This window comes from Danio rerio, chromosome 2 (assembly GCF_049306965.1).
Source record: "Danio rerio strain Tuebingen ecotype United States chromosome 2, GRCz12tu, whole genome shotgun sequence".
NCBI lineage: Eukaryota > Metazoa > Chordata > Actinopteri > Cypriniformes > Danionidae > Danio > Danio rerio.
Window position 1 is genome coordinate 25136965 of NC_133177.1, and position 22360 is coordinate 25159324.

Sequence of the window (22360 nt, forward strand, 5' to 3'; positions counted from 1 at the left end):
GCTGAAGAGATTGAGGTCTACACTGATCAAATCACACTGTTTCTTCTCATCAAAACGAGCACACTAATATTGATCTCCAACATAAAAAAGCTCACGCACCTGAACTCTTTTTCTGAAGTCGTCACAGGCTATTACCACATTCATTTTATTGTCCTTCTCCATTTCCCTTTAATTAATATCAAATCGAATTTCTAGTGGTGCCCTAACAACTTGACAAATCAAATCAAAGATTTTCTGGCCTGATAATACAATACATTCACATCTTGGAGCCTGCAACGTGCCTTGCTTCTGTTGTGTGGAAGTAATGATTACGCCGCTGCTGTCAACAGCATAATCAGATCAAATTATACATGGGACTGTGTTTTTCCTGTTGTAATTGATTTACATTGGTGTTTACAGATTTGCAGCGCCGTCAGCTCAGCACTCAACCAACTTCATTTTTTTTGAAGCAGATTCCAGTACAGATGCCGTGCATGCAACACTTCTAATAAGGTAAGGCTGTGGATTTGATTCCCCGGAGCTTTAAGAGGATGGATATCAGCTAAACGAATGTGGTACAAGCTAAGCCAGCAACACAATATAGGTCATTTGGCATGATCTCATCATTTCACTTGTGACACGGCTTTATAGCCATGGACATGGATTTACAGATATCCCTTAAAAGTAGTTTGAGAGTTGGATTTTTTCCCAATGTAAAATGAGAAACAAACAACGTGTATAGTCAAAACAAAGAGTGAAAAGCGATGACGTCAAATGAAAAAGGTTTTTATTTCTAGGTCAATAAGCAAATTTAAGCAAATTTGTGACACTGACGTCAACCGATGTGAACTCAAAAGGTCAGATGTTCTTGAGTCTATTGAAGCGCAAGATGCTCTTTGAGTCTTTCTCAAATCATGCTGAAGAACATGAACATCAACTCTGACACAGTCGGCTCAGTGTAGAACAGACTTTTCTGAATGTGCCCCCTTCTAAATCTTTGAAAAATCTGGTGCCCCAAATAGTACCCTGACAAATAATTTCACTTTAAACAATAGAAAACGTAAAGTATTGAACAAAACAAAAAATGTTAACACTAAAAGAGATGTAACAGATGTAGAAAATAACAATGTAATTATGTGTAATAATTTGTGTACACGACCATTCGATAATGATAAAAATTCACCCGCATCTACTTTTTTAAAATAAGTTTTTAAGGGTTCCTCTCATTCTCCATTTTTATTGTTTTCACATGAAAATGCAACAAAGTGAATGTGAAGTGCTGCCAAGAGCATACCAAACCAGCAAGTGCTGAAATAACCCTAACCATAAAGCCACATTAGCCAATCATTGACATCCAACAGAGTGCACACTGACTTGTACAAGCCGAAATCTTTAGTTTCACCAATTATACAACAAAACTGCCTCCAAAATTTCAGAACATCCAATGCAATCTCACGGTAGTTAGTACCGTTTAGATTTAGTGGCTAATTCGTATGAATTCGTACGATCTAATTTGTACAATTTAGTACAATTTGCTCATCACCCAATGACGGTTGGGGTTAGAGGTGGGGTTAGGTGCCACAGTTCCTTTTTAAAATCGTACATTTCCGTACGACTGAACTCGTAGGAATTCTAGGAATTCATATGAATTAGCCACTAAACTAATAAAACGTAAAATACTGACGTTTTCTTGTGAGATCAGGCTGGAACATATGTACATATACAGTAGTTTAGGTTGCAGTGACCTGATTCTGTATTTATATATGAACAAATGACCAAGCTGCCATTGAAAAAGATGCAGTTTTGAAAAAATACCACAGGACTCTTTGAAATGACTCATGTCGTGTGAATAAGGCCTAAATCTTTGGTGGCAGAAAAAGATCCAAGTTGAGAAAACATACAGTATGCAAATCGAAAAACATTAACACATTGTAAATATGTCTTCATCAATTTTAGTGAGGTTTATTTATGAAATAATTTCAAGAGGATCATGTGTTTATGATTGATCACAGCCTGTCCCTCATTATCCAATGTATAAGTCACCAATCAGACGATTCCTAAGCCACTATAAATACCCTAAGTTCCATATAACATCTTCATTTTGAAGAATTCCCCCTTCCACGCCTAGTCGTCCTCCTTTTCTAGATGGGTGACATGGTGGCCCAGTGGCTAGCACTGTTGCCTTACAGCAAGAACCTCACTGGTTCTAGTCCTTACCAAGCCAACCGATGTTTCTGTGCTGAGTTTACACATTCTCCCTGTGCTCATGTGGGTTTTCCCCACGGGTTCCCCGGTTTCCTCCCACCGTCCAAAAACATGCAACTTAAGGTAATTGACTAATCTAATTCAGCACCATGGACATGCACCTAAGTAGTTATCTCTCAAGAGCAATCACTATCTGTTCATTACTATAGCAGGGGAGTTCTCGAGCTCTACATGAGCTCAAACTTTCCTCTCGCCTTGCAAACAGGAGGGAGCCCCAGGCTCAAGGATGTTATGAGCTCAGGGCTCTCTCCTGGGACAGCATGCCAAACAAGCTTTATAATCAATCATCAGCTAAATGTGAACTGTTGAACAACACATGCAAGTATAGAAATGTCCTGCAACAAGTACAGACCGCAGTGGAATTGTACCTGGGGACCCCAAAAAGCGATGAGTCTGCATATGATACAAATTACTAGCGCTAAAGGTCCATTAAATTTGGACAAAAAATAAAATAAAAACAACAACAACAGAAAGCACACCTCTTCAGTTCTCAGACAATACCATGCTGTGTTTGTCATATTTTGTGGTCCCCTGCACATTTCTGTTGTGGTCTGTGCTATTTGCAGCACATTGCTGTATTTGCATGTGCTTTTGTGAATTTGTGTGTTATTTTTTAAGGTTTTCTCAATGGCACTGCACAGTGGCAAAGTGGTTGGCAATGTGACCTCACAGCAAGAAGGTTGTTGGTTTAAGTTCTGACTTGGCCAGTTGGCATTTCTGTGTGAAGCTGTTCTCCTTGGGTTTTCTACAGAGGCTCCGGTTTCCCCCGCAGTCTAAAGACATGCAGTACAGGTGAATTTGATTAAATAAATTGGCCGTAGTTTATGAGTGTGTGTGTGTGAATGAGTGTGTATGGGTGTTTCCCAGTAATGAGTTGTGGCTGGAAGGGCATCTGCTGCGTAAAACATATGCCGGAATAGTATGCGGTTCATTTCACTGTGGTGACCCCTGATAAATAAGAGACACAGTCGAAGGAGAATGAATGAATAAATGTTTTCTCAATCAACGCGTTTCAATTAAAAAAAATTTTATTTTTTTTTACTATTGCACTCACCGCCACCATATCCCCATCAGCACAAGCGGTGTCTCAGAGCAAGCTGTTTGCTCAATCTGCACAATGTGATGTCACATTGATCTGACCCCACCCATGAAATGTTGATGGACACTATTAGCATAAACCCCACCCTGAACCTGTTGTACAGAGTCCACCATTGCCTGGAGATGCTTAATCACTGAGCTCACAAGCAAGTTTAATGCATCTGATGGGCCACAACCACTGTGTTTTGTAGGCTCAACAAAAATATGTTGTGATTGGTTTTAATACTTAACTGAAGCCAAACTGAAGCTTTTTAGGTAGGACACTTTTCTATACGTGTCACTTAAAGGTGCAGTTGGTGATTGTCTTCAGAAACATTTTTTGTTGTGCTGGTTGAAAGTCTCTTCACAGTCCAATAGTAACGATTACAGTAAAGGATCTAAATGTGTTTGTATGTATTTTTATAATTTGGGTAAAGCATACAACAAAAAAATGTTCATACAATTAAATAGAGTCGGACCGACATCTCCCATAATTCCGATAAGCAGGTCAGACTGTCTGTCAGCATATGTAGATTCTTCTGCGCATCTGTTCACGCAGATCCGCCATTAGCGCGTGTCCGTCTGCATCACAAACGTATGCGCGCGAGCGAGCTGCGGGCCGCTCGCCGATGCTGAGTCGGAGCCGGAGGCGCCGAAGGACAATTGAGCTCGGGCCGATTACTGTAAAGCCAGGCGCGAGTATAATTCCCCCTTAAAGCGGCCGTGCGGTCACGAAAAAATCTAATGCTGAATTGAAAATTTTAAAAACCTGAATCAGTATTGGAGTTACTTTAACACGCTGGAGGAAGGAAGACACCATGGCTGAAGTATTACTGTTAGACAGGTAATGTTGTTTTAAAACTAGTCAGCCTAAGCTTATGTTAGATTGTGTTATTATTATGAATGACTTATATGCACAGACGTGTTATTCAGCCACTGAAATCTCCCGGTGAAAGATTGATGTGATTATTTTCAGTTTCATAAGGTCCTTTGACAACATCTATAATGTAGATTTATATTTAGTTTAACAACAAAACATCAGTAAATAGCGCTTTTCCGCCTAACTGCTTTATTGAGCTGAAGTGGCTTTTATATTCACATTGGGTCATTTGTGAACAATGACAGCCTTCCTATACTGTTTACCATGCTACTCTGAATATTTGCTCTGAAATAGCATGTAAGTGTGGTTAAGTAATAAATGTAATTCCTGCACGGCGCTGGCACTAACTAACAGGCGAATGACATGAACTAGTGGGTTGTCTGTCTGCTGTTGTGACGCGGTGCGCGCACGCTCGCGATTTCAGGGGGTGTGGCTTTGAATCACAGTCCCTCCCCGCCTTCCAAAGATAATATGCTAAGCGGTTAGCATTTTGGCAGATCACCTACTGCACCTTTAAGATAAAGCAAAGTTAGTAGTTAGTAGTATATAAAAAAAAAATAATCAGAAGAATTGGCATTGTGTTCCACTTCATAAAAAGTCAGCAATCATGCTCTGGAATGCTGTTGTAATGATATGTTTATGATATATATATATTTTTTGCCACACACTTAGAGAACTATTGATGAAGACCCTTTTTTAATGTTTCAAAATCTATATTTAAGAAGCTTTGAAGTAATCCATACTGCCCCAGCAGACTTTGGAATGATACTCATTCACAACCTCTTTATGATTTATGATTAATTTATATTTGGAAGGTGACTTTTCATTTCAAACAAACAAACAAACAAACAAACAAACAAACAAACAAACAAACAAACAAACAAACAAAGACTTTCCACGAAAACTGTCATGTTAACATTTTTTCCGTTCAAAACTCTCTTATACCTTCCCTGACTTTTGAGCTCTCTATATACATACAACAGAACATTTATGGTCTTTAGTAAATTTCAAAATTGTATACATTTTCTTATTATTTTATAAATGTATCATCGGATTGCTAAAACATGCTAATGGGTTATACTGCACGATGGCCAGCAGCACCTGCACTTCACAATACAGTGAGAGCTAAGAGCCTTACTGACAGACAGAAAACAGGCATACTGAACTAACTACACTGTTTACTTTTGTTCATATGCTCGGGTTTCTCTTCCTTGCAAGCACGTGCAAACATCCTCTGGGCAATTTTGGCCCACTCTTACCATCTAGCTCACTGCCAGTAGTAAAAAACATTACATATGCTGACAGATAATTAATCTGTTTTTTCTTTTTTTTTTTTTGGTATGTTTGAACAAATTCATTTTACAATGCATATGTACATAGAGCTCAGCATAAAATAGTACACCTCATTTTAATAAAATGTATATTTTTATCCATTTCTCAGTAAATATAGCCAATTATTTTTGGTACATTTAAACAAAACAGTTTACTAAACAGTTTTCTCCATCAAAATAAGCGTTTGGTCACTGAACAACTGAAAGAATAGAAAGATGATACATTCAAAATTAAACTTTTAAAATTAAAAGTTATTGAAAAAAAAACATAAATATATATATTTTGTTTCTCTAGTTTCCATATACTTTGTATATCTAGTTCTTACAGTTTATATTATCAAATAAAAACATTATTACATTTTATTTAATTTCTTTTATTTTTAAAACACAATTATGAGTGAGTAGTTTTATGGCATCTGTACTGTAAACCATTTGATTACAGTTTGTTTCATGAAGTTTTAATCACACTGTAACTTTACATGTGAGTATTGAGTAATATATACTGCATAAACTAGCTGTATGGTAATAGTCAGGATAAGGATTTACATTTTCTAATGTAAAATTCCTGTATGTACAATTTGTTGGGTCACAACAATTTTAGGATACAATTCTCGCTATTAATAAACTATTAACTTTAACTTTTGCCTCCTAATTTGCTGCTTATTAATGTTTATTAAGGTAGTAAGTATATGAAGTGTTTGGTTAACAGATATTGAATAATATCATGCAAAATATGTTTGTTTTTTTTTTTTTTTTTTAACAATTTTTACTTTAAACATTGCATAAAAATTTACAAAGGTTTAATTTTTCACATCCTGATAAAATGGAGTACCCAAATAAAAATAAATAATTAAATACAAAATTAAAAAAAGAATGATATAGATTCAAAATTACTTAAAAAATTTGAAAGGAAAAATAAATAAATAATAATAATATTAAATAACACAACAACAACATATTTACCCAATCTACTTTCAATGTTCATCAGTTAAAAAAAAGTCACCATTTATATTCTCTGAGGAGTCATAGAATACTTTCCAAACAGACCAAAATATCTTAATTTTTGTTAATGTTAGATAGCCCTAGCTATGTTTCCTGCCAAAGATGCTAATTCGATTTATGCGCTGGAATATTGCATAAAGATTTTGTGAAGTATAGTTTTTATCCAATGAGTCAAACGCAATAAAAAATGTCACATCTTGATAAAATGGAGTACCCAAACAAAAATAAAACAATAAATACAAACACCAAAATAAAAAAACAAAAATATAGATTGAGTACGTGGATTACTCAATTAGCTCGATGTTGATGTTGACGATTTGACACGATCCAGGATCGTTTTGATCTTCAAAATTGATCTGACACTTGTTGTCATAGTAACAGTTCTGGTAGCTCAAACCTGCATAGGAGCAGGTTCATTTCATATAAACAGGTTTAGATTAGGTCAGTTCAAGCAAAGATAATACTGAAAGTATGTACCAAATGCTGATAATTTTTTACAGTAGTAATATACACTCGTGAAAATAGCAAATATACATATATTTTACCTATATATATATAAAGTTTAAATATATATATATTAATAAAACTTGTATAATCTGCACTCTGAAATAAAAGTAAAAGACTGCCACCTAGTGGTTCAAAGAGAAAATTTATTGATATGAACTTTATAAATGCAAACGCGTACATGCACAATATTAGACTTTTTTAAAAAAGGATAAAAATTTATGCAGTCAAGCATGTGTTTTGATCACTAATATGGCGATGATTGATACCTTTACCGATTAATTAATTTATAAAAATTAATTTATACAGTGATTCCTTACAGCAATTAAAAAAAAACTTGAGTAGGCCTAGGCTATGAAGAATATATTTTCTAAATGTAGAACTAAATACATTGATATGCATTGAAATACATGATGAATACTCTTGACACATGAAAGTGTAAAGCATGCAGCTCACAACAAACGTGGGAAGTTGTTGCATGTAATATTTAACAAACTGTTTACTGCTAATTTGATGTAATTTTGCTCACATGGATAAATATCAATCAGATGATGTCATTACGTTGCTGTGCCGTCAGCCAATCGTTACATTGCTGATCATGATTTCGAGGATCAACAGATTAGTCTATCACAACACACGCAGCGATCACAGATCAGTTCATCCAGACATTTTAATCTGATTCACAAACTTGTTTAAAGAACCGAATTAGCCAGAGATCAGTTATCAACATAAACAGATCCAGGATCTGCCAAATCATCTTGGATCATTTAAGCGAGGTACGAAGAACGGACCCCAGGAGTGTCGTCTTTTTTCCCAAGAGCACGTAATTACATGTTTAGCTTCCAAAATTAACAGCAATCTTACATGTTTGGTCACAGTAAGTTTCAGTGAACAAATATGCAGCATACACAAGCTGGGATCAAGAGGAATTACTTAACCAATGATTTGACTTACCATATTCAGTATTTTAACCCCAAAACAACTGATTTTAGAACACTCCCACACACAATGAAATAAAAATGTACTTTTTATGTACAAATAAACAGCCAATATCTTAATAATAGGAAGGTAAAATGACACTAATTGGTAATTACAATAAAGTGTTTCTTATTATAAGTGCATGTAATGTGTAACAAGAAAAGTCAGTTGAAATGTTACCAGTCATTTACAAAGACGGTTTAAAAATATCAAAATCAACTTGCCACCCTCATGTAAGCTAACGCTCAATCCCCCAGTGAACGATTGCTAACTTTAGCTCTTTATATGAAGTTAACATCCAGCCTGAAAGACATCCCACTCTTTTTCTTGCCATCTCGCCACTGAGCAAATAAGTTATAATGAATAAAATCTAGGCCATGGAGTTTGACCAGAGCTTTTAAAAGTCTGGCACATTAAGTCTTTTATATACGGCTACTTCTCTACATCATAGCACAAGTGTATTTATTTTCATGAAAGTTGCAGAGCTCAGAATATACTCTATAACAGCAATGACCCAGCCGCATTTCAGCATGTCCTTCCCTGTTTCCAAGCGATACAGTCTGTTCAGAAGAGATGCAATGTTCCCTCAACATGCTAATTTTCTTTATATCGCTCTTCACTGATATTCAAAAAGCTCTGGCAGAAAAACAGCTTCTTGCACAATGCTGACTCACTCATTTCCATTTCTGACTAAGTCTATTCAAACACTGAGATGATATATGCATGTACGTGCGCAGTACTTTTCCCTGAAAGGTTGAGAAGAGAACTGTAAAAATAAGAAATTTGACAGCATGCAATAAATGCTGGATTTTTGTAACGCTAAAACTATTTTTTAGTTGGAATCACAGTCTGAAACCATTAATGTTTCAATGAACAACAAACAAACTGAGTCACAGGCTGAGTATATTGTTAAAGCTGCAATAGAGGATCTTGAAAAATGCTAATGCTAGCTTATAAGCTATATTTCTATCCAAAGATGCAAATTCGATATAAGCACAAAACTAGAATATAGCATAGAACCTTTTAAAAATAATAAAAAATAAATTACAATTTCTATCTAATGAGTCATACACAATAAAAGAGTACCCTAATAAAAATCAATTGGAGTTTTCCATGGAGAATGGAGTAGAAGAAGCTACTGTGGCCTTTTTTTCTTATATAAAAATTGACTCGCGCTCTTTAGCCTATCTGCTTAAGAAAGTATCAGAACCAAACCACTTTGAGGACAGACTGGCTAAAACTAGGCTCCTACTACAGGAGTTTTAGCCCGATTTATGCCCGATTTTCACCTCCCGAGAATCAGAGATGAAATCTTGTTGAGTACTGCATTCAGTTCGGATTTTTGGCGCTGATTATCTGGTAATGTGAGCCATTTAAAGATAGAATCTCGCACCTTGCGTTCTTTTAGAACACATATCTGAACCCCAGGATCTTATCCTGAATATCCAGGATTTTAAATCGGGCTGATCTCAGCAGTTCCAAAGCCATGAACTGGGGAGAATCACATTGGTTTTAATAAATAAATATAGTCTACATCATTTTTAAAATAATCTTGAAGTATCCTTTTTTAAAGGAATAACCAAAACAAAATATTATATATTTTTACAATGTGCTAAGTCTGCTGATTTGTGCATGAATGCCATTCCCTCTTGCCTATTTTTATCACATGATCTGTTCAAACAAAATCACATGACTTCTTTGATGCGCATATTTGGAATTTATTTAATAAATGTATTTCCATCATAGTTTAGGCACATTTTTTCTCATTTGAAATTCTACTATTATAGTTTTTTATGCACATTTTGCATCTCTGCATTTCAATTAAGTATTTGTTTATGCAGTATTACAAAAATAGGTGGATGGAAACATAACTAATGAAAACCCATCCTGCACAAATGTCCCATCCCATGCAAATTGCCATTCAAAACCATGTCCCTTGAACACATAAACGTACGTTAGAAACCATCACCACACCACATAAAATTCACCATAGATGAAACTCTATAGAACTGTTTGTAATGTGTTTGTAAATACCTAACTTTAAAAAAGAAGGTAGATTATTGATATTGCCTGCAATTCTCTGTCTGAACCGCATCCATGAACGTTCCGATGACATAATCCTTTCTGCAAGAAGGAGTTATGAAATAAAAAAAACTATTCTGGCATTTATAACAGCCTATTGTAATTTTTATACTGAATATTATGATTGAATGAACTTTTCTTGGTCTTGGACTTCAGTAGAATATTAAAATATACATAAATATATATTGCATATGCATGTACATTAAACCATTAAACTGTTTAAATATTTGCAAAACATATATGTATACAAATGTGTCAGAAAAATATGTTCATTTATGTATAAAACACATATACACATATATGCCAGATAAATATATGTTCATATATGCCAGAAAAACGTTCATATATATATGAACATACATGTTCACATATGCCTGTAAAATATGTCCATATGCGTATAAAACATGTATGTTCACATGTATGCTGGTAAAATATATCTGACAGTTTTATCGTCTGTCTCAAGTTTTAGCTAGTACTAGTAGTCTTTTCTAGTTGATCATTTGCTCTCTAAAGAGGCTTATATGAAAGGTAAAGGCCTCTACATTACGCTTATTTTAACCAAATAACATATGATCATGCCTTGATTTTTAATGATTTAATTTGGAAAGTAAGGTCTGACTTTGTAATGTATCCGTGATGCAGTGGAAAAATAATTAATATTTTGTATGACTCTTGGAGGACTGCATCCATTCATCTCTGCAATGACTGAAATATCTTATTAATGGAATGGTAAAGAAAGCGTTCTTGCAGGACTCTCATCAAGATTCTTTGGATTCATCTTCAATGTCTCCTCCATCTTACCAAAGACATGCTCAATAATGTTCAAATCTGGTTTCTGGGCAGGCCAATCCTGGAGATCATTGACCTTCTTTGCTTTCAGGAACTTTGATGTGGAGGCTGAAGTATGAGGAGCGCTATCCTGCTTAAGCATTTGCCCTCTCCTGTGGCTTGTAATGTAAAGGGCAGCACAAATGTCCTGAAACCTCAGGCTGTTGATTTTGCATCCACTCTCGCATGCCTCCATACTTACTGTATCCCCAAACCATGATTTTTCCTTCACTAAACTTGACTGATTTCTATGAGAATCTTGGGTCCATGTGGGTTCCAATAGGTCTTCTGCAGTATTTGTGATGATTGGGATGCAGCTCAACACTGACACTTTTACAAATGATCTACTAGAAGTCAAGTTATTATTTGTTGCTCTTACAACTATGATCAATGACAAGTCTAATAATAAGTGAGAAGGGTTAACGATTCTAACTGTAATATATGCCAGAAAAAAATATATCATAATTTGTTCATATATGTATAAACACATAGATATAAATATATTTAGATCACTTAATTTAATGATTGCTATCAGGATGAGAGGAAACTTTCCACTAGCATAACAAAAATTGTTTCTGAAGACACTCATTAAAATAAAACTACATTTGATTTTGTAAACACAGTCATCATTTACTGCAGGCACGGCTCATGTACAATGGTCCATTATATTGGTAATCATGACAGAGATAGTGCTGATTTATAATGTGCACTTCATCATTGGAGATAATTCCCAATATGATCAGCTAATAAAGGCCCATATAAGAGCTGGCAAATAAAAATAGACGTTTTGAATGAATCAGTGACATATGCACATGACCTTTCATTTTCTGTAGCTCATTCAGAAACTGCTTGACTATACATTTTGCCCATCCCATGTTATAAAAAAGAGCCTTTTATTCTTGTCCTATGAAGCTAATTTTACCCTTAATGAAAGAGTGACACAACATTTAGCTTTTTATTTTTTTGTCCTTGGAAGTTTGATCAGAATGAGTCTTTCAGTGTTTTTGCTGATGCTGATGAAGTACAGATGAAATGAAAGCACAATGAAACCTGCACATCTGCAAATTGATTTCTTGCACTGCACAATTAATTCTGAAGTACAGGTAGAGTTGCAGGGAAATTACCATGGTAACGGTGGTCTCTGCAGTGTGTTACTCCAGGGGGTTTCAGTCCCCATAGGACGGGCCCCTTCATAAAACATAAAGGCAGCTTTATATTGTTCATAAAAAAGGCCTTACTGAGAAAAGGCAGCATGTTGTTGTTTGTGCAAAAACACATTTTTATTGGATTAAAATGAATGTAAAGTGATGAAATCAGGAAAATACTGACTTTTAATGTATTTTTAAAAATTATATGTTTCTTTCAATATAGACTAAGATAAATGTAACACAATTTGTAAAAGCTTTTTTAAAAAGTTGTTTACACAAACAGAAAATAAAAAATACCACATCGTCACCTTAGAATTATAAGGTTCTCTCTGACATTTTAGTAAAAATTGAGTTATTGACATACTCTTACTAAATGACAGATTTACATTATGTGATGTTCTTTTTATAAGTTGTTTACAGTTTAAACATTTTTATGAAAACAAAAAACAAAAAGGTTTTATCAACAAATTCAAACTCTAGTTTGGCCCTACAAGGTCTTTTCTGTCAGCCAAACAGCATTTCAAATGCATGCATGAGGACCAATCAGACTCAGCTTTCTTTGTCAATCTGCCTGACTGCTTCATTGACAGCAGGAAAGACCAGAGAGAAACACAAAATCAGAGTCGACTAAATAATGCCGCACCACACAAAATTGAGATGAAGCCTGAAACGGAATAGATTTGTGTAAATGTGATGATTTAGAAGCATTTTTGACTCTGATATGAAATGTTCAATTTTACATTGTTGAAAAAAAACAGAAACTAAAAATGTAATATATTAAATGTGCAATATTTTTATTTGTGTATATATAGTCAATGAAACATTTTTCAGTGTTTATTAAACTCATTTGCTCATTGTCTGTTTTCTCTGAAAGTCTTTGAATTTGATATTAAGCCTTGAATTCATAGGGCATACAATAAATAATATTAAGCATATAATTCAATAAACATATGAATTATATAGAATTAACAGCTGCACTTGACAAAATATTTAGCACAGCCTCATTTGCCTAATTTGAACCAAAGAAAATCATCCTAAAACATTAAATAAATGTTATAAGTAGCAAAACTGTAACTTTTTGTTACAACATCAATTTATTTATTTTTAATTACATTTATAAGCAAACTGATTGTATTTCTTGAAAAGTAATGCTTAATTAATGATCTGCCAGACAGAACCTTATAATTCCAAATGGAAAATGACTTTGGAATTAGAAGATTCTATCTGCATTTGCGCTGTTTTTATTTTACCCCAATTTGCCAAGTTAAGAGGATTTTGATATTTTACATTTAGAGTATAGCTCAAAATCTCAAAACTATTTAGAATGCAGACAGTAACTTAAAATTCCAAGGTGAAGACATGTTTTCATCTTGACTATACCAGGGGGCTGTTGGATGCTGGATTCTGATTGGTTAATTTTGTTTTTGTTTGAAATTATTTTTTTGATAAATGCACTGCTAAAGTACTTCCAGCAAAGAGTTTATAATCACCAAGAGGCAACACTCAATAGAATGTCTCATTGCAACAGCAGCGCCCAGCAGATTCCACCATTTTGGAGTGAAAGCGATCGGCCATCCATTGGATCTTATTGCTGTCGCGATGGCAAGCAGCTGCTTTGTCTTTTATTTATTTATTTAAAAAGTACATTAAAATTGAGATACAACCTGAAAGACAACAATACAACACTTACTATTACAGTCATCAGCACCTTTAATAGTTTATTTGATGCTATATGCTGTTGTTCTATTGGAATTTTAATTCCAAAATGGCTGCTGCGTGACACTAGCTACATTTAGTTTCCCAAATCGCACTAAAGTGTTGCCTCTTGGTGGTTCTATGCTCTTTGGTTCCAGGCAGGTCTTGACCACATCACAGTTCCATATCACTACACCATTATTTTAGATGTTTCAAATTATTTTACATCCTACAACAGCCCCCAAAAATAAAGACATTATTGCTCTGTCTGAAACCGCATACTACTCAAGTAGGCACTACATTTGAATTTGAATCTACTACTTTTAGAAAAGTATGTAAAGCAGTGTTTCTCAACCACATTGCTGGAGCACCACCAACTCTCCTTAACCAAACACACCTAATTCAGATCATCAGCTCATTAGCAGAGACTCCAGTCCATAGTCACACTGTTTGAGCATGCAAAATTCTGACGTACGGTACTGCGAAAAAGGAAGGGATTAAAGAGGATGATTAGACTTTTAAAAAAAAAAGCTTGCAATTGGTCCGTATTATACATTTCTGTACAGAGAGGTCATGTTTTGACCTCCGTTTCTCGAAGTCACATGATTTTTTTGCGTACTTTTTTAAAATACTATAAATTCGGACACTACTCCGCTCAAATACTATATGGTCGGGAAGTATGGGATTTCAGACGCAGCCTATCTCTATAATAAGTGCATTAGTAAATGCATTAGTCTGTCATTAGCTTTAAAATTATGTTTTGGAATTTATCTTGGAGGCTTTAAATTAGACAAAAATAAATAGTCCTACGTGAAGGAGCAAGAACTGACAGATGTTTTGAAATGCAACATATAATCAGTGGAAAGTACAGCATAAGCAAAATAATATATTCCAGTCTGTTGGTTTATTAGAAGATAATTCACCTAGAAAAAAATATTCTGGCCTTTGTGTTGTGACTTTGTCATATTGGGTGTGCATTGTTTTTTTTCATTAGATCAGAATCAGTTATTCCTTATCAACAGGTTTGGGCTGTTGATTGTTTAATTCTGATTGACTGATTGAGCATTCTAAGCTGTGCAATTAGTTTTTTATGGAAACGATCAACTAAAGTACTTTATAGCAGGTCTTGACCACAGTACAGTTTCATATTACTGCACTGGATGATTTCAGGATAACAGAAAATGAAGCAAAAAGATAAATATTATATTACATATTAGATTTCTTAGATAACAATTTACATTAAGTTTGTATTAGTTAATGTTCGTGAATGCATTTACTAGCATGAACAAAACATGTATTACAGCATGTTAGTTAATGAAAATAATGTTCATTAGTTTATTAGTTAACTCACAGTGCATTAATATTTTCAAGGATGAATTTGCAGTTTAATATTACATAAATAAATGTTGAACTATGCGCAAAATATGCTGTACAAGTAATGTTCATACTTGGTTCATGTTAGTAAATGCATTGCTTTAAGTGTGGCCAGATTTACAGACACCAACTTGCACAAACACGGAAGTGAAAATGTACTAAAACTATTTTTGAATCTATATTTTGTCCTGTGACTCATTAAATAGATATGTAAAACTACATGCAAATCTGTAAGTATCGAGGTAGTAACATCACAGTTCTTTAAGCAGTTACTGTAAATTAATTTTTTTGGATTAGTACAAAAACTGCTCCCAGACACTTATCTGTCTCTTTCTCTCCTATTACTGCTTCAAGCCTTCATTACTGTAGCAAGTAGCAATGTATATTTTTATGAGCATTTTTAGTATTGAAAACCTGACTGTCTTTTAAATTCAAATAAATAATGTAGAGAATGTCTTTAAACATGGTAGTGTGGTACTCTAGTCTGCTGAATTATTAGAAAATAAGCATTACTTCAAGGTGGGGATAATTTTTCAATAGTTCAATGGCATGTTGTCAATTATTCCTTACTAATTATTTAAAATGAGCAACTATGTTTAATCTCGATATTTGTACCTGTTAATATTAGTTATGGTACTATAAATGAACAGTACATTTAATGAACTTACACTAACCTTGGAATTATAAGGTTCTATCTGCGTTCTGAATGATTTTGAGATAATGAGCTACAAAGTTTTTGCATTCCATGGCAAACAGTATGTGTGTAACATTAGTTTTTTAATAAAAAGTCCTAAAATGTAAACAACTTATAAAAAACATCCCATATTGTAAATAAGTCATTTAATAAGAATATGTCAATAACTACATTTTCAGAAAAAATGTCAGGTAGAACCTTATAACTCTAAGGTTATGTAATGTTTAGACATTTTTCATTATTAGTTCACTTTCGAAGCATCATCTAATACAAAAAATTATACTTATTATGAAGTTTTACTAGGTAAATAGTCTCATATAAGAAATTTATATATATATATATATATATATATATATATATATATATATATATATATATATATATATATATACATGGCCATAATGTTTCCATATATATATATATACATGGCCAAAATGTTTCCATATATATATATATATATATATATATATATATATATATATATATATATATATATATATATATATAGTTGACTCAGAATTATTAGCCCCCCCTTTGAACTTTTTGTTCTTTTTTAAATATTTCCCTAATGATTATAAACAGACCAAGAACATTTTCACAGTATGTCTGATAATATTTTATATTTTTTCTTTTGGACAAAGTCTTATTTGTTTTATTTTGGCTAGAATAAAAGCAGTTTTGAATTTTTTTAAACATCATTTTAAGGACAAAATTATTAGCCCCTTCAAGCTATATATATATATATATATATATATATATATATATATATATATATATATATATATATATATATATATATATATATATATATATATATATATATATATATATATATATATTTAATAGCCTACAGAACAGACCATCGTTATACAATAACTTATAATAGAAAGACTTTCTCCGGACTAAACATTCTGACTTCAATTGTATATATAATACATAGAATCTGTAGGAAGGACACAGGACAATTGTCCAGTGATTAGTCTTGCGTTTTCTGTTTAATCATTAAAATTAGCAGTTGTAGTTGGATTTCCTTTTACCTACGTAAACAGTTTTTATCAGTGTGTGTTCAAATGTATATTGGTATAATAGGGACATTATTAGTAATGGAAAAAAGGTGATCCCCCCACACACATGTACCCAATTATTATCGTAAAAATGTGTTGTATCCAGTAGTCAGTGACAGTCTGTGTCTCACTGTTTGCAAATGAGTCACCTTTAGCTGTCTGCTTTGATTCCGGCTAATGCAAAGTAAGCTTGTGTTACAAACACACCCTGCCGTATACAATTACAGCTCTCCATGGCCATAATGTTTCTGTCTACTGTAATAATATCACACGTGTGGCTACTGAAAATGACCACGAGACAAAGCCCTCAACGCACAACAGCAAATTAAGGCCAATTTCACCTGCCTGCAAAGTTTCCTCCAAGTCATTTTGACTGACCTTGAGATCAACTGTGAATTATTTCTGTATTTATCTTCATGAAAATTCCCCCATGAATGCGATTACATTCAAATGATAGATAGAGGCAATTTTCTATTAATTATGTTAGAGAGCAGGGAAAAATGCAGAGAGAGGGATGGCTGCTTTGAGAAGGTTTTTTTTTCCCCTTATAAAACAAGTGTAAACAGAGACTGAATGATGTCTTTGAGTCAAAAGGAAACTGTGCTGCTGGCTCTGGTCCCAGAATTACCCAGAAAGAAAAGAGGAAAATGAAGTCATATATTAATCTTTGGTAATTGCAGGATACAGTGAGGTATATAGGACAGCCTTTGGACATCATTTGAGCTGAACCCAATGGCATGTAAGTAAAGCACCAATTTTGGGTTTGGCAGAGCAGTGTGCTATTAGAAATCCTGGAGGAATGCGAAACCACACACTTTCTCTTTCTGTCTGTTTTAAAAGGAGAAGGAATTAGGATTACAACTCTGTGATTGGAAAGGTACAAGGTATTTGAAAAACTGTGAAGGCCTTTCAACATAAATATAGAGGCCAGATATTTCAAGCTGATCTGCAAGATATTTAGAGCATGTTTGGACAGTATATTTCCTCTCCTCCTGTGCTGGTGCTCCAGTGCTTTGACTGTTTGTTAAAAGACACACTGGGCTATATATTTCTGAGATGAATGCATGAATATACTGTATATAGGCTATATGGGATTCATTTATGTAATAGGTTCATATATTTATCTTAACATTATTGTATTTCTGGATTTTATAGCTATTTTTGGCAGAGCACAATTACATTGTTGGGACAGTGGTGTAAAGTAACAAATTACAAATCCTCAAATTGCAGTAATTGAATAGTTTTTCTCAGGAATTGTACTTTACTATGTAGTTTTAAAAATGTGTACTTTTAACTTTCCCTTGAGTACATTTTGAGTCCTGTATCTGTACTTTTACTCCACTACTTTCCTTCAACCTGCAGTCACTACTTTATTTTTTCCTGTCTGTGGGGATTAGAAAAATCAGTCCTGTGATTCCTGTCCAGTCAAATCGCACATACTGTAGAAAGTAAAACACATCTTAATGAACCACCTCAACACATGGATGCATTATAATGGCAACAAACTGTTTGGAAGCATTAAACGTGTCCAAGATGTCCAAAATCTTTACGCGCATTGACCTGGAGACTGTTTAGATGCATGTCACTGATGAGAAGATGACAGATGTTTACTGTATGATGACCGAAATGGCCTTAAATACTTAGCAGGCACAAAACATAAACATGACGTCAGATTGACGTTGTACCCTAGCTTCTTAGGGACATTGCATTTTGTTTGGAAACGAAATGTCAGAACTCAACGTCAGGGCAACATCAATGTCTAATGACCAACCATATTCACCTTATTCTCAGCTGTCGAGCGGGCGCTGCGATTTGAATCTTTTTGTCTCGCGACTTCCGGTCACATTCACTTCCATTCATTTTTTGACGTTAACAACTGCTCGTTACGCTGCTTGATGTTGCAATTTAATATTTTCTTATTATATTATGCTACTTGGTCTGTGTAGTCATGCAAACATTTGTTTGTTGAGCAAGTAGTTTGGCCATTTTCTGCCGTTTATTATTCCTAGTCATTTCTCCCATAGGCGACTGAATCGGAAGTTCTAAGACAATCGCGAAAACAGGCGCACTTCCGCATTTTAGAATAAGGTCAATATCAACGTCTAATGATGTAACAGCTTGACGTGGTGTGGACATTTCCACTATGACGTCTATCAGACGTTGGATTTTGGTTGCCATACCTGATGAATAAATGTCAGTATTTGACATCAATATGACTTTGGTTTGAGATGTTGCCTTGACGTTGGATTTTGGTAATTTTCTAACAACCAAATCAACCAATTATCAATGTCATTTGAAGACATTATTGGACATCCAATAACATTGTCTTTAGACACTGGCTAGTCATTGAATTTTGGTCACTTGACATTACAACCTAAATCTAACCTGATATTACGTCTAATGACGTTGTGTGCCTTCTGGGCAATAACTAAATGCATTACAGAATATTACGTTTACACACATCCACAAATTACATGTAAATGCATCAGCTTTTCACAGTGTGATACTCACTACTCACTACTCTTAAGTACTTTTAAAAGAGCTACTTTTACTTACACTTTGAGTAATATTTACAACAGATATTTTTACTCTACTTGCACTACATTTTAGGCAAGTAATGGTACTTTTACTTGAGTATGATTTTTCAGTACTCTTTCCACCACATAGAAACATAAGAATACAAATATATTCTAAATGATATTGCCTTAAGCTGCAAGGCAAAATGAGTTTAAAATAAAGGCATAACATAATTTAAGTAAAAGTTCACTGTACAAAACTCCTGCTTGCCTTAAATTTTTAAGCTTAATCAGATTAACCGTATGAGTCCATTGAAGTTATATCATGCTAAACTGACCTAAAACAGCTTGCTTAAAATTTAAAATAAGTTAGAGCATGGTTAACTTAATGAGTTACAATAACCTAAAACATATGTTATCATGACTAAGTGTTTATAGAATTTTTTACAGTGTAGTAAATGCTAGTAATTTGATGGTTTATCACTTTTGACTGAAAAATGCTGATGTTAGCCTGATAGCACTAGCTATGTTTTCATCCAAGGATGCAAATTAGACTTATACATAAAACTGGAATATTGCATAAAAATATTAATATTAACCCAATGTGTCAAAGAGAAGACAATCGTCACTTCCTGAAATTCTGGCACCAAATATTCAATTCAATTCAATTAACCTTTATTTTTATAGAGCTTTTAAAATGTAGATTGTGTCAAAGCAGCTTCACATTGAAGATTGTAGTAAATTGTATTCAGTGTTGGTCCAGTTTTCAGAGTTTAAAAATCTGAAGAGCAAATCCTTCAATGAGCAGCTCCACAGGTCCCAAACCATGCAAGCCAGTGGCTACAGTGACGAGGAAAAAACTTCATCAATTGGTGAAAGTGAAGAATTAAAAAACCTTGAGAGAAACCAGGCTCAGTTTGGCACGACCATTTCTCATATGACCAAACATCTTGTGCAGAGCTGCAGTCTAGGCGCTGTTGACTGGAAAAGCTGGATGTCAGCGAGACTCATCTGTACCTGGAGCGTCACAGGAATCAGTCTCATGCTCTCCACTCATGACCACCACAGCAGCTGCTCAGGATACAGCCTTGTCCAGGATTATGGGAACCTTGGGATCATCTCGTCGCGAATAACAAAAAGAAAAATGGAATTTGCTATTGTAGGAGAAGCCACGTTGTACCTTTTTTATTTTGTAATAAATGATTTGTGCTTCAGAAGATGAAACACAATGAATTCAGTCATAACCAGTGTTTGGAGCCACAAGACTGAGTCAAATTAATGTTTGGTAATACTACCAGATAATTTTGATGACAGATTTTGGCTAAAGGATTTTAAAAAGACCAAAAACATTTCAGATGTTGTGCAGTGTGGTCAGTGCGCAGATTTGTTTATTATTCCTGTTCCATTGCGCCTATTTTTTGTTATTACATGATCTGTTAAAGCAAAATAGCAAGACTTTGTTAGATGCAAATCTTGGAATTATTCAGTAAATGTGCGTGATGTTTTTTATGCACGTTTTCAAAATGTATTCATTTTCTTGGCATTACCATTAAGCATTGTTTCTGCAAAATTCCTAAAGCACATGAAAGTAAGATGTTAAATTGAGATGCAAGTGAAAGACGAAGGAATCAGAGATTTTTATGTCGAGTTGATCAACTGGCAAATCTCCTAATCGATCAACTTAACATAAACTCGTAGTGATCAACTGAGGGGGAACTATGTTTTCTAATATGTGAGAGTTTTTGCAGAATTGTCATAAGGCATATTTTCTGTTCACATTTTTAATTTACCTAATTTGAACTATTATTGAAAATGAGTCAAAGTTTTGCAAAGAGACAGGTTTTGATGCAGTTTTTTTCAGCTTTACAGATGCAGTAAATGAAAGCTCTTTCATCTGTCAACTTGATCTTAAGTGCAAATTATACTAATAATGAAGAGAAGGTTATCCATTTATAGCATACAATAATTGTCATCAATCTTGCCTGCATGCTCATGATATCTGTAAAGACCAGACACATTACCATTAGCATTTTTTAAAAACAATTTCATTGTAGCTTTAGATCTTTTTGAATAACTTACGACATAATGCCAAAGACATCTAATGAGTTTTGTAACAAAATGTAAAATTAGTATTGTATAAAAGTGACCAACATTTAAAATGTCCGACATGGTCCATGGCCATGTCTAAACTGGGATGTGTTTCCCAAACAACGTTGTAACTCGTAGATGAACTATCATAGTATGATGCATCATTTGGGAAAAGAATGAAAAAGTGACGAGTGTTTCCCAAAACCATAGTTGCTCTTTCGCTGATCCATCGTTTGAACCATGTCAGTTATAGCGTAAAATGCCCATAATGATGCTCTAAATGGGTTGGAGTGACAACTTCTGTAGAGAAGAACTCCATAATTTATTTGTGCAAATTATATTATTTTATACGCACATGCATTACAAAAATACAACATTAGTTTTGATGAGAACATGCACTCGCTTTCCATATTAATTGAAATATATGTAAATGGCACATATAATGGCCTGTGTTTCTTTTACAAAAATTTTCGAGAACATTACATATTCTATTCTAAAACATAAAATCACTTACAAAAGCTAACACGTATTCTAATCTCATATATAAATCATATAAATAAATAAATAAATAATGAGGCTATTTATTAAAAACTTTCATTTAAAATTTATTATTTATTAGGAAATGAAATAATCTTTAATAATATTATAACAATATTAATGATGATGTTGATGATTATTATTATTATTAAAAATATTATTGTTATTAATATTAAGTAGGATATTGTTTTACATTTTTTGAAAAGTACTTTTACAATTTGACGCATTCAAACCACTGCAGAAATGTTCTAACCAACAGGCCTATGTCATATACAGTACAGATACTTAATAAATAACCTACTGTAAATTAAACGCATT

General features: G+C 33.9%; 1 protein-coding gene across 6 annotated transcripts in view; it reads left to right on the forward strand.

Annotated features, from left to right (window-relative positions):
• The window catches only part of tox (thymocyte selection-associated high mobility group box), a 222955-nt gene that overhangs the window by 24414 nt on the left and 176181 nt on the right, over window positions 1–22360 (forward strand). For 5 of the 6 annotated variants that reach the window (XM_073920269.1, XM_073920264.1, XM_073920278.1 and 2 more), the window contains exon 2: window positions 400–492. The exons of the other annotated variant lie outside the window; for it this stretch is intronic. The gene's annotated coding sequence lies outside the window, so the exon portion shown is untranslated. The remainder of the gene's footprint in view (window positions 1–399; window positions 493–22360) is intronic. 6 annotated transcript variants of the gene reach the window in all.